Raw genomic sequence first — 17812 nt, 5'->3', positions numbered from 1 at the left:
CAGGCAGGGTCAGATTGCAGGGTTCAGCATAGCTGAACCTGCGATCTGTCCTTGTGTCACTCAGTCACCTCCCCCCCACACATGTCAGTAAGCACCAGGCATACATTAACCCCTCCCTCTCCAATAAAATTAACCCCTTCCCTGCCAGTGTCATTTTTACAGTAACAGTGCATATTTATAGCACTGATTACTGTAGTAATGTCACTGGTACCCCCAAAAGTGTAAAAAATGTCAGTCAAGGGTCCGATCTGTCCGCCGCAATGTCGCAGTCCCGCAAAAAAAATCGCAGATCGCCGCCATTACTCGTTAAAAAAAAAAAACACCAAAAACGACAGAAATCTTTCCCTTAGTTAGTAAACACAATAACTTTTGCGCAAACCAATCAAAATACGCTTATTGCTATTTTTTTTTACCAAAAATATGTAGCAGAAAACAAATTGGCCTAAAATTATAAAAAATTTTGATTTTTACATTTTTTTTGGGGGGGGGGGGGGGATTTCATATAAAAAAAATTTGAAAAATATTATTTTTTCAAAATTGTTGCTCTTTTTTTGTTTATAGCGCAAAAAGTAAAATTGCACAGGTGATCAAATACCACCAAAAGAAAGCTCTGTTTGTTGGAAAAAAAAAGGACGTAAATTTTGTTTGGGTACGGCGTTGCATGACCGCGCAATTGTCAGTTAAAGTCGCACAGTGCCGAATCGCAAAAATTGGCCCAGACGTAAGACAGCAAAATCCTCCGGTGGTAAAGTGGTTAAGCTTTGATTACAGGATGCATTCGCTGTGGCATTGTTTCGATAGGCTTCTGCAATGTCACAAGATTTATTTCCATCCAGTGTTGCAATAATTTTTCACCAAGATCTTGTATTGATGATGGAAGGGTTGGACCACTGCGCAAAGCCTTCTCCAGCACATCCCAAAGATTCTCAATGGAGTTAGGTTCTGGACTCTTCATGCTCCCTGAACCACTCTTTCACAATTTGAGCCCGATGAATCCTAGCATTGTCACCTTTGAATATGCCCGTGCCACCAGGGAAGAAAAATCCCATTGATGGAATAACCTGGTCATTCAGTATATTCAGGTAGTCAGCTGACCTCATTCATTGGGCACATGCAGTAACTATCGTCCGTGCAAGGAGGCAAAATTTTTTCTACTTAACTTTTTTTCATATCACATAGGGAACAAAAAGTCCCCATGTGATGATTTTTTTGGTGACAGATTCTCTTTAATTAGACATCTTTGGTCTTAAAGACCCTGAATGTCTTCCCCATGCTGCACATCGCACTGAATTACATTCTTTCCCGGCCAAGATGACCGGGAGAAACTGTTAGCGGGGACCCGGAAGTGACATCACACATCACTTCTGGGTCAACAACTAGAAGGGGAGGAGAGTGAATGTGTGTCGATTCTCCTTCCTCCCCCCTCTACATGGTGGCACATGCTATGCCAGTCCTAGGCCCCGGGGGAAGGGGGGGGGCGGCACACACAGGGAGTGGGGAGCATTAGGTACTTTTTTTCACAGGCGCCAGGGTGAAACTTCTCATCCCCATGGCAACCTGGGTTTGTCGCTCCCTGGTTTAAGAAATGCTATTCAAGTGTTAGTGATTCATCTATGATATTACGTTATTAATACTTTTTATTTGGTACAAAACATTATTGTAAATAAATATATCTGTCGTTTGATGAGTAAGAAAATGACATATGTATTTGGGTTTATTTTCCACTATTACTGTTCTTGTCATCCACATTTAGTGTTGAAGTTTACCCCATTCTTTTAGCACTACTCTACTATTATTATTCCAGGTAGAGCACTTTCATATTATTCATACACATCAGTCCTTGCCCTCAAGGAGATTACAATCTAAGGTCCTTATCACACATGCATACACATACTAGGGCCAATTTAGATATGAGTTAAATTACCTACAAGCATATCCCTGGGATTGTGGAAGGAAACCCAGGCAGCACCAGGAGAACATGCAATTCCATGCAGATTGTGTCCTGGTTGGGATTAAAACTGAGGTTCCCAGTGCTGCAGGTCATCACTTAACTTTGTAGTTCATTGAAAAATATTTAGAAAAAGTTGCAAAAATCTTGGAACCGGCGCTACCACTTTAAATCGTGCATGTGCAAAATAGAAAAGTGCATATAGTGCTAAAAGTGCACGCAATAAGATATAATAGTGTACCATACTGTAAACATCATATGAGGCGTGGTTTGTGTACGTCAATACGTCACTTCCGGGAACGGTGGTTTGAGCCGGTGGAACGCGGAAGCGGTCCGGCGAACACCTCTCAAGCTGACAGTGAACTCCCTAACTGTGAGTGGATGCTACGTTAATTCGGTTGACATAACATATGCTACGCAATGGAGGCTTATCCTTTATTTTAGTGACCGAGAAGTGTCGAGGCATCGGCCGAAAGAGTGTGGTAAGCAGCGGTGTTTTGGTGGGTCATCTACCGACGCCATACTTTGCTTGTTTATTTGGTTCTTTAATCACTACACGTGGTTTTTGGCATTATCAGCACTCGGCACTTTATATGTATAACATATGATGTTTACAGTATGGTACACTAAGCACAGCCCATAAACAGCACGTAGCACTTTATATTATATTATTTTATATTTTATTTTATATTATATCTTATTGCGTGCACTTTTAGCACTATATGCACTTTTCTATTTTGCACATGCACGATTTAAAGTGGTAGCGCCGGTTCCAACATTTTACTACCTCAGAGGTAGGTTGGAGGCAGCTTACACCACCATTTAAGCCTGATTCAGTACACATGAAAACTCCATAGCGCTGGTATACAATCCCTTTTTTTTTTTTATTGAAAAATATTTGACCCCCCACCTACCTACCCACCTTCCTGGAAATTGCCACATGGATGCTCATGGTCACTAATTCAGATCTGGATTCAATTAGGCAGTTTCATTATTTATTACACTCATTCTGCTATTGGGTTTCTTGCATTTAAAGAATTGCTACATCAAATAGTTACAAACTGTACACTGAAGATCTGTTTACTGCATCAGTGTTTGCACATCTTAAATGATGTCCATTTGTAGGATGGCCGATCTCCCACGGGGCGGATTCGTTTTGCCGGACTCCGCTTGCTTAGTGGGGACCGCTGCGCTGATCCCCACTGAGCAGGCAGATGACAGGTCTGTCTCCGCTTACTGTGCAGAGACGGACCCGCTCTCCTCTATGAGAAAAAGTGCAGAATTTATACAGGCTGTCTGAGCTGTCAGGAGAAGATGGGAGGAGAGCTGAAATTACACTCTGCAGAGCTCAGAGATGAAAATTCTGAGAACTGATTGGAGGTAAAGGACACACCCCCCTTCACACAGTGCACAGGAATAAAGCTGAGTCTGTCAATCACAGGCTGTGTGCTGGAGCTCCCTACCTTGTCTCCTTTTTTCTCTTGATATCAGGAAAACTTGTCAGAAGTGATTCATGCTGATAACAGAGGAGTGACGTAGCAGACTTGGCCGAGGAGGGGGTGGGACCGGGAGGACTCGAGGAGACGCACCGCCAGAACTGATGAGAAGCCGCCGCCGGGACTGAGGAGAAGCCGCCCGCCGCTGCTGCTGCTCCAGGTAAGTAAGGGGGCACGCACGCTGATCTCTGGATTGAAGGGGGCATGTACGCTGGTAACTGCATTGAAGGGGGCACGCACGCTGATCTCTGCATTGAAAGGGGCATGTACGCTGGTCACTGCATTGAAGGGGGCATGTACGCTGGTCTCTGCATTGAAGGGGGCATGTACGCTGGTCACTGCATTGAAGGGGGCATGTACGCTGGTCACTGCATTTAAGGGGGCACGCATATTGATCTCTGCATTGAAGGGGGCATGTATGCTGGTCTCTGCATTGAAGGGGGCATGTACGCTGGTCACTGCATTGAAGGGGGCATGTATGCTGGTCTCTGCATTGAAGGGGGCATGTACGCTGGTCACTGCATTGAATGGGGCATGTATGCTGGTCACTGCATTGAAGGGGGCATGTACGCTGGTCACTGCATTAAGGGGGCATGTACGCTGGTCACTGCATTGAAAGGGGGCATGTACGCTGGTCACTGCATTGAAGGGGGCATGTACGCTGGTCACTGCATTGAAGGGGGCATGTACGCTGGTCTCTGCATTGAAGGGGGCATGTATGCTGGTCACTGCATTGAAGGGGGCATGTACGCTGGTCACTGCATTGAAGGGGGCATGTACGCTGGTCACTACATTGAAGGGGGCATGTACGCTGGTCACTGCATTGAAGGGGGCATGTACGCTGGTCACTGCATTGAAGGCGGCATGTACGCTGGTCTCTGCATTGAAGGGGGCATGCATGCTGACCACTGCATTGAAGGGGACATGTACGCTGGTAACTGCATTGAAGGGGGCATGTACGCTGGTAACTGCATTGAAGGGGGCACGTACACTGGTCACTGCATTGAAGGGGGCACGCACGCTAGTCACTGCATTGAAAGGGGGCACGCTGGTCACTGTGCATTGAAAGGGGGCATGCTGGTCTCTCTGCTTTGAAAGGGGGCACGCTGGTCTCTCTGCATTGAAAGGGGGCACACTATACCTTAATTACTGAAGGCCCCTTTCACACTTTTGCAACCTCAAAGTCACGCAATTTTTTACAGCGTTTTTTGCCGCAAAGCAATGCCTATTACTTTTTTCTGTTTGCGCCTCCCCAAAAAATTTTGAGCACCAGCCACCACTGGCCTTCCATTAGTAAAAGCACCTCCCCCACAATAGTAAAACACTGTTCAGGCACACAGTCAACCCTTTGATTGCCCCTGAATTTAACCCTCCATCCCAGCCCGTGTCATTAGTACAGTGACAGTGCGTGTTTTTAGCACTGATCACTGTATTGGTGTCACTGGTTCCCAAAAAAGCGTCAAAAGTGTCAGGTAGGTGCCCGATTTGTCTGCCACAATATCGCAGTCCCGTTATAAGTTGCTGATCGCTGCCATTACTAATAAACAATAAATAAAAATTCCATAAATATATCCCATAGTTTGCAGACGCAATAACTTTTGCACAAACCAATCAATATGCGTTCATTGGGATTTTTCTTTACCAAAAATATGTTTGCAAAAAATTGATGAAGAAATTTGTTTTTTATAAATATTATATATAATATATAATATATAATATTATAATATTATATATATAATATATAATATTTTATAATAATATATTTTATAATATTATATATATAATATATAATATTTTATATTGGATATGTTTTATAGCAGAAAGTAAAAAATATTGTTTTTTTTTTTCAAAATTGTCTGTAATTTTTTTGTTTGTTGTGCAAAAAATAAAAACCGCAGCAGTGAATAAATACCACCAAAAGAAAGTTCTATTTGTGTGGGGAAAAAAAAGACAAATTTTATTTGGGTACAGCATCACACAACCGCACAATTGTCAGTTAAAGCAAAGAATGGCCTGGTCATGAAGGGGGGTAAATCTTCTGGAGCTGAAGTGGTTAATCATAAATAAAAATGGATTCCCAATATATCTATGATAACTCAACCAATAATATTTTCCACTAATACAAACACACTGACGCTTCAGTTGCTGAATCTAATTTCTGCCAGCTGGTTCCACATCTATACTTTGTTCTATATGTGCCACGATTTTGCCTTTTATTATACATTCCTATTTAAGCCTGTTATCGCTCTATCAGCATTGACAGTGTTCTACTGTACCATGTACCCTCGAATTACTTCATTTTTTTTGGTCTACCATTGATGTTACTGACTGAAAGAAGAACTCTCACCAAAACTTTAAAAGGCTTAATGGGTTAACTTGCCCCCATTAAAATCTATACCGTGGCTTAGAAATAAAATGTCACATGCTGGAGCTACTACATTAATCTCTCACGGAAACAGGTGTGCCAGGTGTGCCCGGGCACACACTAATCATTTTGTGTGGTGCAGATTCCCCGTTTAAACCCCTGACATTTCACCAAAGGCTAAAAAATTTGTAAAAATAAATAAATAAAATAAAATAGTAAAAAAAAATAATAAAAATAAATAGTACAAATAAAACTACTGACACCGTCAGTATATATGTATATATATATAGATATATATATATATATATACACACACACACACACACACACACAGATATGTGTTTGAGCTTTGAGGTGCACATTAGCCGTGTTGTGTTTTTACGAATGGCAGCACTCCTCTCCAGCCGCCATTATTCACAACACAAGATGCCAGCTATAAGTGTAATAGCCACTCTCTGAGCTAGCTGGCAACTACAAGAGTACAAATGGAGCATCTTTTTGCTCCAGTGTGGTCAGATAGCGGTGAAGGGGGTGGGGCAAGCTATCCGCAGCTCAGGTAGAGCACAGATTTTGACGGGGACAGGCGTTATGTGCTGTTAGAAATCACGGGGCCCTGTTCAGCCTACCTGACCCCCCCCCCCCCCCCCGAATCTATCAAGACAATATTTTCATTAAAAATACACTAAAATCATTATTAGCGGACACAAACATAACAGAGAACCTGTGTGAATTAGCCCTTTTTAAAGTGGGGTTCCGGCCTATTTTGCAACTTTAGTGATTCCTGGAGTGCTCGCTATGCTGATCAACAATTGGGCATTTTCAATTTTTTTCAGGGGTCCCTTAATTTATTTTCAGGGTATTTTTGATTGTACCTCCTCCTTCTCCCCCCTGTGTGGCCGCGGCCACCGACATCACTTCCGCCTTTGCATTGCATCCTGGGAGCTGTTTGTCATCACTCCCAGGAGGCTGGAATCAGGAAGAACTCCCAGAACACTCCCTGGAATCAGGAAGAAGGACACAGCAGATTACACTGCGGCTTCAGATGCCCACATCCAAGATGGCCGCACCCAGACAGCGTTTTTAAAAGTAAGATTTTGACTAAAATCCAATGCTGTACACCTTGTAAGTATGAGAATAGCGGTTCTGTAAAGGGCGATGGATTAGTATTATAGGGGTATTTTTTAGTTAAAAAAGGTATTTGAGGCCAGAACTCTGCTTTAATTGTTTTTTACATTAAAAAAAAAATGCATGTTTTTTTTTTCCCATAAATGTTTTATAAAAGCAAATTGCAGTTAACAAAGATAACAGTATCCATCATGCAGAGTAGTTTGAAACAACAGGTTCATTATAACCGTTAGAAATCATAACGAATGCATCACAAATCAATAACAACAAAAGGAGGCATATATGGTTTTAAACAAAAGGGGGGGGGGGGGCACTACAGTATTCCATAGAGTAGTAGAAGGAAATATAACTTCAGACCCCAGCCTGTCTATCGACTCTATTGGCCAGGAGCTGGATTTAACTTTTTGGATCAAACTTTTTTTATTATTTTCTTAACAAAAATAATCTTTTTTTAAAATGATTTATGACAATGTTTAATTATTCTTATTTATTTTATTTTTTTTACAATGTTATTTTTTTACAGGGCAGGGAAGCCTGCAGCGCTGCGGGAAAGGGGGGGGGGGGCGGCACAGTGAAAGGGAGACACACAGGAAGGGGGGGTCAAAAGCAGGCAGGATGAGGAAGGGGATCGGTGTCGGAGAAGCAATTACAGGAACGATGCCCTGTATCTGTGTCTCTCCCTGCAGCAGGTGAAAGCTGGCAAGAGGCAGAGAAACTGGCTTTCAGCTGCTGCAGAGAGCCGTACAGGGCATCCTTCTGTAACTGCTCCCCGCACCTATTCTCTGTGCTGTCGGGGCCCCCCTGTGTGCCCGGGCCCCCTACAGGATGACTGGTGCCCCCCTATCAACAGAACTGGTTATGTGCATTGGGTCCCCTGGGGGGATTTAACAAGCCTTTTTTTACTTATAACGAGCCTTCTTCATTAAGCTCCCCTTATTCTACAGATATTGCATTCTTCCATATTGTATTTAAAAGAAACAGTGATTTATTCACAGCATACAAAGTATTCATAACTGAATTTCCTGTTTCCCTGCTACTGGACAGCAACATAGTTAAAAAGAAAAAATACACAAAAGAATAACAATCATCTTTAGCATTTCAGAAAACTATAATGAGATTGTATATACCCACGTAGCTCCTATTGTTAATCTCAAACATAGACATTTACTAAATACAGTAGCTGAATGGCGAATTGTGCTGACAAAAAAAAAAAGAAAAAAACACTTGGCACTATTACAAGACCAGGCGCTTAGGGAAAAGGAGGGGGAGTATGAACAAAAGTATTTGTCAAAAATACTGCACTGGTAAGTAAAAAAAAAAAAAAAGATAAAATCACACCCCTATTGGTGATAACTAGTACTGCTGTTCTATTTGTTTTTTCTTATGACCCGTACACAAGTGCAGATTGTCGGCCGAGCGATCGGCCGTCTTTTGTCTGAGGGCTGTCTTGTCTGTTGAAAAGTGCAAAAGACTGCACACTAATTTTGTCCTCCGACTACAGCCGACTGCAGAAGTGATGTCATGTGATGGTTAACTTTCCCTGTGTTTTTTCTTTTCTGAGCATGCCCAGTCTTGCAAATCTGCTGCCTGTCAGCCGAATTCTGTACTGACTGGCGAACAATCGGCCGCTCTGGTGTCGGCATACAAAAATTTTAATGCTTGCACGACAGATTCTTTTCGGCCGAAAGTGCGCTGTCGGCTGTCGGAAGCATCATACTAACAAGCCGAAAATCGGCCGATCGGTCGTCGGCCGACAATCTGCACGTGTGTACGGGGCATTAGAAACAGAAATAGCTGAAATAAATTCAAGTACACATAAACCCTAACAATGAACTCTTATTTGCTTCCTTTTGGTCTGCTATATATACACTATTGGAAGTGTTTTGTTATCTTCTTAGCGCCCCACTTGTTCCCCGCTGCCGAGTGGGGGCGGGAGCGCACCGCCGGCGGCGCGCCCTCGCCCCCTAGCTTCCCGCGCGTGACCGACGTAGATGTACGTCGGTTTGCGCAGGAGAGCCACCCTGCCACAGTAAATCTGCGGCGGTTGATCGGGAAGTAGTTAAGGTCTCTTGCACATGGTACTGATGTTGGAGCTTCAGCTTTTTTGGACGTAATGAGGAATACTTGGCGCTTGTTTACGTACCTATGTGCACAGGGACATTGTAAATAATGGGCTATATTTTAGCTCAGTAAAAAAAAAAAACACGAAAATAAAAAACGCTGTACTGAGTTTTTTCAAGCTGCAGTGTGCAAGAGGACTTAGGCTCGGTTCACACTTGTGCGATGCGGGAACACTGCGAATATGCAGTGTGATCCCGCATCGCATCCGCACATCTGGCAGTTCACACTGCCATATGCGATAGGCAGGGGGTGTCAATTAAATGTTAACGACACCCCCAGTTTGATCGCATATCACAGTGCGATCTGACAGTTCGCACAGATTCGGATTGCACAAGTGTGAAACACTGTGCGATCCAATTCTGAGGCGGCTCAAAAAATGCCTCCTGTGCGAGTTTGCTGCGGGTGCAGTGCGAATTCAGCCATACAAAGTGTATGGCTGAACTCGCATCCGCACATGAGATCGCATGTAATGAAGGAGCAGTGCGCTCCGAATTACATGCGATCAGCGCATCGGCACAAATATGAAGCGGCTCTTAAAGCAGAGTTCCAGTCTGTTTTATAAAAAAAACTAAAAGTCAGCAGCGAAAGGTGCCAAATGTGGCACCGGAGGAGGCGGGAGAAAGCAGATAAGCGGAGCTTCACTTTTGGGTGGAACTCCGCTTTAACGTATGTGATGGATATTACATTTTTTAGATGTGTCTTTTTTATTAGCTTACATTAGGCTTTCTCTGCATCATTTTTTTCCTAACCCCCCACACTCCACTATCCCTCTTATCGTAACACTCCTTTGCTAATCAGTGCTATTTCCTATCCAGACTATCTGCCACATGTCTTTATCCATAAATGTACTCTAATATTAGAAATAAGTAGACGACCTATATCAAGATGTGCACCCCTCTTTCTCTGTGTGCATCTCCTGATACCCTTTCACCCCTCTCTCCTCTGTGTGGATCTCCTGGGACTTCTAAACTCCCACCTCTGTGCTCATCTCCTGGCACCTCTCAACCCTCTCTCCTTTGTGTGCATCTCCTGGGTTCTCTCACCCTCTCTTCTTTGTGTGCATTTCCGAAGACGTCACACCCCTCTCTCCTCTGTGTGCATCTCCTGGGACCTCTCACCCCTCTTTTCTCTGCAAGCATCCCCTAGGACCTCTCACCCCTCTCTTCTCTGTGTGCATCTCCTGGGACCTCTCACCCCTCTCTTCTATGTGTGCATCTCCTGGGACCTCTCACCCCTCTTTTCTCTGCAAGCATCCCCTAGGACCTCTCAACCCTCTCTTCTCTGTGTGCATCTCCTGGGACCTCTCACCCCTCTCTTCTATGTGTGCATCTCTTGAAACCTCTTACCACTGTGTGCATCTCCTGGGACTTCTAAACTCTCTTCTCTGTACTCATCTCCTGGGACCTGTGAACCCTTTCTCCTTCTAGTTCTTACATTTAATTCCAAATAAACAAAGATTTTTTTTACCGAAAATAATATATAAAAACTGGCTATAGTCAGTTGGCCAGTTCTCATCTCTTTGCCCTTGGAGGACTAGAGCGACGTTGACGTCACTTCCGGTTCTTGGGCTGGAACAACATGGTTTGTTTTTGTTCTTGAAGCAAAAGCTAAGAAATAAAAAAATGTTTTCTTGATCTTTTGCTTTTAAGGGCAGAGGAGAGATATGGGGTCTTTTAGACCCCAGATCTCTCCATAAAGAGGACCTGTCGTGCTGTATTGTTATCGCAAGGGATGTTTATATTCCTTACGATAGCAATAAAAGTGTTTACAGCGTAACAAATAGAATAAAATAAAAAAACTAATTTTTTTAAAGCACTCCCGTCCCCGTGTGCTCGCACGCAGTAGTGAATGCATATGTAGGTCACAACAACATATGTAAACTGTGTTTGCACCACACATGCGAGGTACTAGACCTCCTCTGTAACTCTAAACTGGTAACCTGTAAAGCATTGCCAATGGAGATTATTTAAGTATTGAAGTTTGGTACCATTCCACGAGCACAGACAATTTTAAAGCTTGTAATAGGTATCTATTGACTCGGTGTAACATCATCTTTCATATTATACAAAAAAATTGGGTATATGTTATGCTTTGTTTTTTTTTAATTCATTAAAGTGTTTTTTTCCCAAAAAATTGTGTTTGAAAAACTGCTGCGCAAAAACTGCGTGGCATAAAAGATTTCAACAACCACCATTTTATTGTCTAGGGTCTCTGCTAAAAAAATATATATATATGTAATGTTTGGGGGTTCTAAGTAATTGTCTAGCAAAAAATACATAAGTCGGGTTCACACTTATGCGAATTGGATGCAGGTTTCCCCGTATCCAATTCGCATGACAGGAGTGTGTGACCGGCTCTCAATATAGGCGGTTCACACAGCTCCAGGGTTGCCACGGTCCACACTTAAAAAGAGTCCTGTGCCTCTTTGGCTCCAATTCAGGTGAGAATTCAGGGAAAAATACGGACTTGATATGCACCTGAATCAGTGAACAGGGACACACCGGACCCCATGCTGTGAACCGCGGCCGCAGCATATGGGAACCCGGCCTTAAATTTGTAAACAACAAATGTCAGAAAAAGACCTGGTCAGCAAGCTGATTCACAGGGCCGGCGGGCACCCACGATCGCTCCTCCTGGAGAGAGAGCGGCTGTCTGTTGTTGTAAACACAGCTGACCGTTCTTCTCTCAGGAATCAATACAGAGCTCCCGTGTTCCTCCTATATAGGAACACAGGTCTCTGTGTTAATTCCATAAGCCCATCCCCTTCACAGTTAGAAAACACCCCCTAGGCTAACATTTAACCCTTTGATCGCTCCTGGGTTAACCTCTTCCCTGCCAGTGTCATTATTACAGTAACAGTGCATATTTGTAGCACTGATTACTGTAGTAATATCACTGGTCCAACCCAAAAGTGTCAAAAATGTCAGTTAGGGGTCTGATCTGTCCGCCGCAATGTTGCAGTCCCGCTAAAAATTACTGATCGCCGCCATTACTAGTAAAAAAAATAAATAAATAAAAATGACATAAATCTTTCCCCTAGTTTGTAGACGCGATAACCTTTGCGCAAAACCAATCAAAATACGCTTATTGGGATTTTTTTTTACCAAAAATATGTACCAGAACACAAATTGGCCTAAAATGATGAAAATGAAATTTGATTTTTTAATTTTTTTTTATTGGGAATGTTATATAGCAGAAAGTTAAAAATATTTTTTTTCTTTTTCAGAATTGTCGCTCTTTTTTTGTTTATAGGGCAAAAAATAAAAATCGCACAGGTGATCAAATACCACCAAAAGAAAGCTCTATTTGTTGGCAAAAATTACATCCATTTTATTTGTGTACAGCGTCGCACGACTGTGCAATTGCCTGTTAAGGTAACGCAGTGCCGAATCGCCAAAAATAGCCTGGTTATTAAGGGGGGAAATCTTCCGGTCCAGAAGTGGTTAATAAAATATTGGTTGGAACAACAGATCTACACAGACGTCTGTGAAAAGGTGGACTTTAGGGGCACATCCATGAGACAGATACATATATACAAAGGTTAAAAAATCCCCTGTGTGCATGTGCCCCCTGAAGTCCACCTTTTCCCAGATCTCTGTGTACATCTGTTCCAATTTTGGTAATATAGGAATATGGCATGCTCTTGATAGCTCCCGTTTTTTTTCGAAAATATTGGTTGGCTTCCATGTTAAACCCATAAATCCTGTTGACAGCATATTGATGAGTGGTAGAATGGTGTAAAATGACAATATTATTATTATACAGGATTTATATAGCGCCAACAGTTTGCGCAGCGCTTAAGACCCCGTTCACACTGGGGCGACCTGTCAGGCGACCTGGTCGCCTGACAGGTCGCCGTAGGTCGCCTGCCATAGAGAAGCTGTGGACCCGTTCTAATAGGAGCGACACAAGTCGCTCCGACTTAGAAAAAGGGTCCGGAGCATCTTTGGGGCGACCCGGAGCGACCTGCATAGACTTCAATGTTATGAAGTCCGTGCCGGCCGCTCCGAGGTCGCTGTGCGAGCAGCGCGCCGCGACCCATGAGGTCGCCCTGGCAAGTCGGATCGCCCCAGTGTGAACGGGACCTTACAATATAAGGGAAGACAATACAGTTACAATACAATTCAATACTGGAGGGCCCTGCTTTTTAGGCTACGTACACATGTAGGCGTTTTGGGGGCATTTTTCTGCTCTAGAATCAGCTCTCAAAATGCCCAACAAGACAAATCCTATTAATTTCAATGGCCCCTGTTCACATCTGAGCGTTTTGACACTGTGAGCAAAACGCCCAACGCTCAAAAAAGTACTTGAGCTTCTTTTTGGGCAGATTACAGGCGTTTTCCATTGGTCTCTAGTCAATCTAAAAACGCCTGCACAAAAAAAGCCTGTAAAAACGCCCATAAAAACGCCTAAAAAAAAAAGGCCTGTAATAGATGTGAACGGAGCCTAAGAGCTTACAATCTAGAAGAATATGATATTTTACGAAGCTATCTTGAAATGGTAAACTCCTTTGGGTGATGTCAATGCCATGTCGGGTTTAGGTGCCTTGATGTACACATACAGAAGGTGGCAATGAAGAGAAGTTATTTGAGGAAAAGGATGCTAAAAATATACAATACACAATTTGAGGAATACATCTATCACCTGCGTCATTTACTTTTCTCAGCCACCCACGGAGCAGTGATTTAATAGACTGCAAAAACCACAACAGTATACTCTTCTGCTTTTCCTTCAACACCCATAAGTGAAGATTCACTGGGAACTTACACATCTTTCTAGGTTTGACTGATAGAGATACTGCTAACATTATTATTATACAGGATTTATATAGCGCCAACAGTTTGCGCAGCGCTTTATAGATTGTAAGCTCTAATGAGCAGGGCCCCCTGATTCCTACTGTATTAAAGTGTATTGTATTTGTACTGTCTACCCTCAAGTTGTAAACGCTGCATAAACTGTTGGCGCTATATGAATCCTATACAATAATAATAATATGAGGGAAGACAATACAGTGTCAATACAATTCAATACAGGAGGAATGAGAGGGCCCTGCTCCTTAGAGCTTACAATCTAGAAGGGGAGAACATTCACCAATACTGCTAAAGGGCAGCAGTGCATAATTCTGGGCAATGGAGGACAAACACAATTGTTCTTCCCAATGTAGGTCATGAAAACACAGGGGGTGTCCTTGTTCAGCTCAGTATTTTTTTTTTTTTAATTTTTCTTCGCTACTGTATAAGGTAAAAACAAAAAAAATATGGCTATCCATTTATCCTCCGCTAATCAATGAAAATTTAGCATAGTGCTGGCTGTCAAAGGGGGGTTAATCAGCCTCAATATGCTCTTTCACGCTGTCCACATGGAAATAAGACAGTAAAACCTTGTGCTTCGGGGTCTGCCAGGGTCCATGTGATGTGATCATGGGACCCAGCGGGAGGCATGACCCAGCATAGTCCTAAACTGGGGGGAAGTGAATCAGCAGGCAAGTAAGATGAGGGATGTTAGAATAAAGGAAAGGATAAAGGTGGCCTTTGGAAGAAAAATAAATAACAATGAGATAAAAGCGAGGGAATGATGGCGTTAGGAGCTCAGCAACAGCTAGGACGGTCAGACTGGCTGGAATAGAAAGAGAAGGAGTGGGGAGGAAGAGAGCAGAGGGAAGTGGGGGAAGGGAGATAAGAGACTCCATTATCTACATTCCGTTAAAAGCAAATTCATTGATGTGCAAGGGATGGGCATACACTGTTGATTGCCACATGCACCATTTCAATCTGGACACACATAAAACATGCAGTCTGTAACCGTTGAAGAGCCAGCTTGGATTTCAAGTGCGTTAGGCTGTCAGAAATGAAAACGGTGCAGAAAAGCATTTACATTTAACTAACGCTGGCCATACACTAGCCCGAAAAATTAGTTTGAAAAGCTGTCAGAAATGAAAAGGGTGCAGAAAAACCGGCGTTTACATTTAACGAATGCTGGCCATACACTAGCCCAAAAAATCCTTCAGAAATCTGTCATTTGGTCCGTTCGTTCATTTTTCGTCCAGTTAATGGGCACAAATAGAAAATCAGTTTTAACTTTTCAGAGCTGAAAAGTCGAAGGAACAGTTTGGAAAATTCTGGCAAACGAAGGATAAATTGAAAGGTGAATGTTTCTTCCCCCGAACTGTTTGCACTATGTATATGTGACAAAATGAACGAAAAACTGATTCATTTATGTCCATTGAACAATTTATCGATCAAAATTCGGTCATTACATGATGGCACGATCGTCTGCTCTCACGGCGGAGTGTGCACTTTTTGAAAATGAATTAGAACGATTTTTTCGTATAGTGTATGGCCCAAAAAAATAAGCGTATTTTGATTGGTTTGCGCAAAAGTTATCACGTCTATTAGATACGGGAAAGATTTATGTAATTTTTTTTTTTTTTTACTAGTAATGGCAGTGATCTGTGATTTTTAGCGGTACTGCGACATTGCGGCGGACAGATCGGACCCCTAACTGACATTTTTAACACTTTTGGGGGGACCAGTGACACTACTACAGTAATCAGTGCTAAAAATATGCACTGTTACTGTAATAATGACACTGGCAGGGAAGGGTTAACACTGTGGGTGATCAATGGGTTAAATGTGAGCCTAGGGGAGTGTTCCACAGTGTGCGGGGGGGGGGGGGGGGTTTATGAAATGATCACAGAGACATGTGATCCTATATAATAGGACCACAGGGGCTCTGTGATCATTCCATTGAGAAGAACGGTCAGATGTGTTTACAACAGCTGACTGTCCTTCTCTCTCAGCAGGGAACGATCGCGGGTGCCTGGCGGCAATCGGAGCCACCTGCCCCATGCATCGGAGTCCCCGCTGCCAAGAGGGGGTGGGATCGCGCCACCAGCGGTGCGTGCTCGCCCCCTAGCTGCAGGGGCGCGACCAACGTAGGTTGGGTAGGTTGGTTCGCGCAGGAGGGCCAGCCTGCCGCAGTAAATATGCGGTGGGCGGTCTGGAATCGGTTAATGACCAGGCCATTTTTTGCAACACAGCACTGCATTACTTTTGCACTCTGCATAAATCACTGCGTAGCTAAAAAACATAGTATAGTTTTTGGACATTACTACAGTAATCAGTGCTAAAAATATGCACTGTTACTGTACTAATGACACTGGCAGGGAAGGCGTTAACACCAGGGGCGATCAAAGGGTTAGATGTGTGCCTAGGGGATGCTTTCTAACTGTGTGTGGGATGTACTTACTAGATGGGACATAGAGATCTGTGTTCCTAAATAGCAGTTACACAGGATCCCTGTGCTCATCTCTGACAGAACGGCGTTCTGTCTCTATAGGAAGCCATCGCGGGTGGGCGACGGATATCGCGCCCGCCAGACCTGCTGATTGGCTCCTTCTCTGGCCAATCAGCGCACGCTGCCCCCACTGGCTATTACACAAAACGAGGTACAGGTACTTTGTTTTGTGTAATAGAGCCCTATTTGTTTGCAAAACTGTAGTCAGCTTGAGCTGAATTGATAGTTCTGATTGCTGTTGTTTTCCCCACAAGTCCTGGTTATTGTTTTATTCTATCTGCTGCTGAGGAATGTCTCTGGCAACAGTGCTCAGTGTAAAGATCCAATAGTCTGGGTATAAATTTTAATATTTATATCTTTTTGGCAAACCATTAGGAGGGCTATTGTCACTGGTACATGCTGGGGAAGGGTATAAATAGTTGGTGGACCTCTCTTGATGGGTTCTTGCCTCCCAGTTTTTTTCTGGGGAGGATGTGTGTCCTTGTTCCTCACCTCCCAGGACTGCTGCCTACATATGTGCTTGATAATCGTAAGTCCAAGGTTCAGGTCGCATTTATATGTGCTGCATTGAGTTTACATGCATTTATTTGCATTTGCATTACAAAAGGTTTTGTACTTTTTTTTTTCACTACACTGTACTGCAACCTAATGCAATAGTGTAAACTATGCTCATTGGCTAACACTGATTTTGTGTTCAAAAAATCATCCCACTGCATAGGGTGAATGGGCCCTAAGAGCCGGTTCACATAGGCGCGACCCGACTTGCCGGGGCGACCTGTGAAGTTGCAGTGCACAGCTCGCACCGCGACCTCGAAACGGCCGGCACAGACTTCATATCATTGAAGTCAATGCAGGTCGCTCCAGGTCGCCCCAAAGAAGCTCGGGACCCTTTTTCTAAGTCGGAGCGACTTTATTAGAACGGGTCCTGTGCTACTCTATGGCAGGCGACCCACGGCGACTTGTCAGGCGACCAGGTCGCCTGACAAGTCACTCCAGTGTGAACGGGGTCTTAAACAGAAAAAAATCACACCTTTGTAGTTTTGCATTCTGTATCTTACAGAAGATAGGGAGGGTCCTGTTTTTTTTTTTGCACGCCCCTCCAAATTCTCGAGTGCAGCAATGATTCTCTGTTCCGCATTCATTAGTACATGCTTGGCAGTTTAACTCTTGTAGACTGTATGGGTTTGATTTACTAAAATTAGAGAGTGCAAAATCTGGTGCAGCTCTGCATTAAAACCAATCAGCTTCCAGGTTTTTTTTTTTTTTTTTGTCAAAGCTTAATTTAACAAACTGAAGTTAGAAGCTGATTGGCTACCATGCACAGCTGCACCAGATTTTGCACTCTCCGGTATTGATTTGTATAGTAAAGCTCGGTTCACATTGAAGCGGCACGACTTCGGGGGCGACCTGTGAAGTCTATGCAAGTTGCCTCCAGGTCGCCCCGAAGTAGTAGAGGACCCT

The 17812-nt window shown here is 43.4% G+C and overlaps 1 protein-coding gene across 2 annotated transcripts in view; it reads right to left on the bottom strand.

Moving 5' to 3' along the window:
- PALM (paralemmin) overlaps positions 1 to 17812 on the bottom strand; it is a 115618-nt gene that overhangs the window by 27042 nt on the left and 70764 nt on the right. The gene's annotated exons all lie outside the window — the stretch shown is intronic.

Source organism: Pelophylax lessonae (assembly GCF_965119305.1).
Source record: "Pelophylax lessonae genome assembly, chromosome: 1".
NCBI lineage: Eukaryota > Metazoa > Chordata > Amphibia > Anura > Ranidae > Pelophylax > Pelophylax lessonae.
Note: the sequence above shows the minus strand (reverse complement) of the source record. Positions and strands in the feature narration are given on the sequence as shown.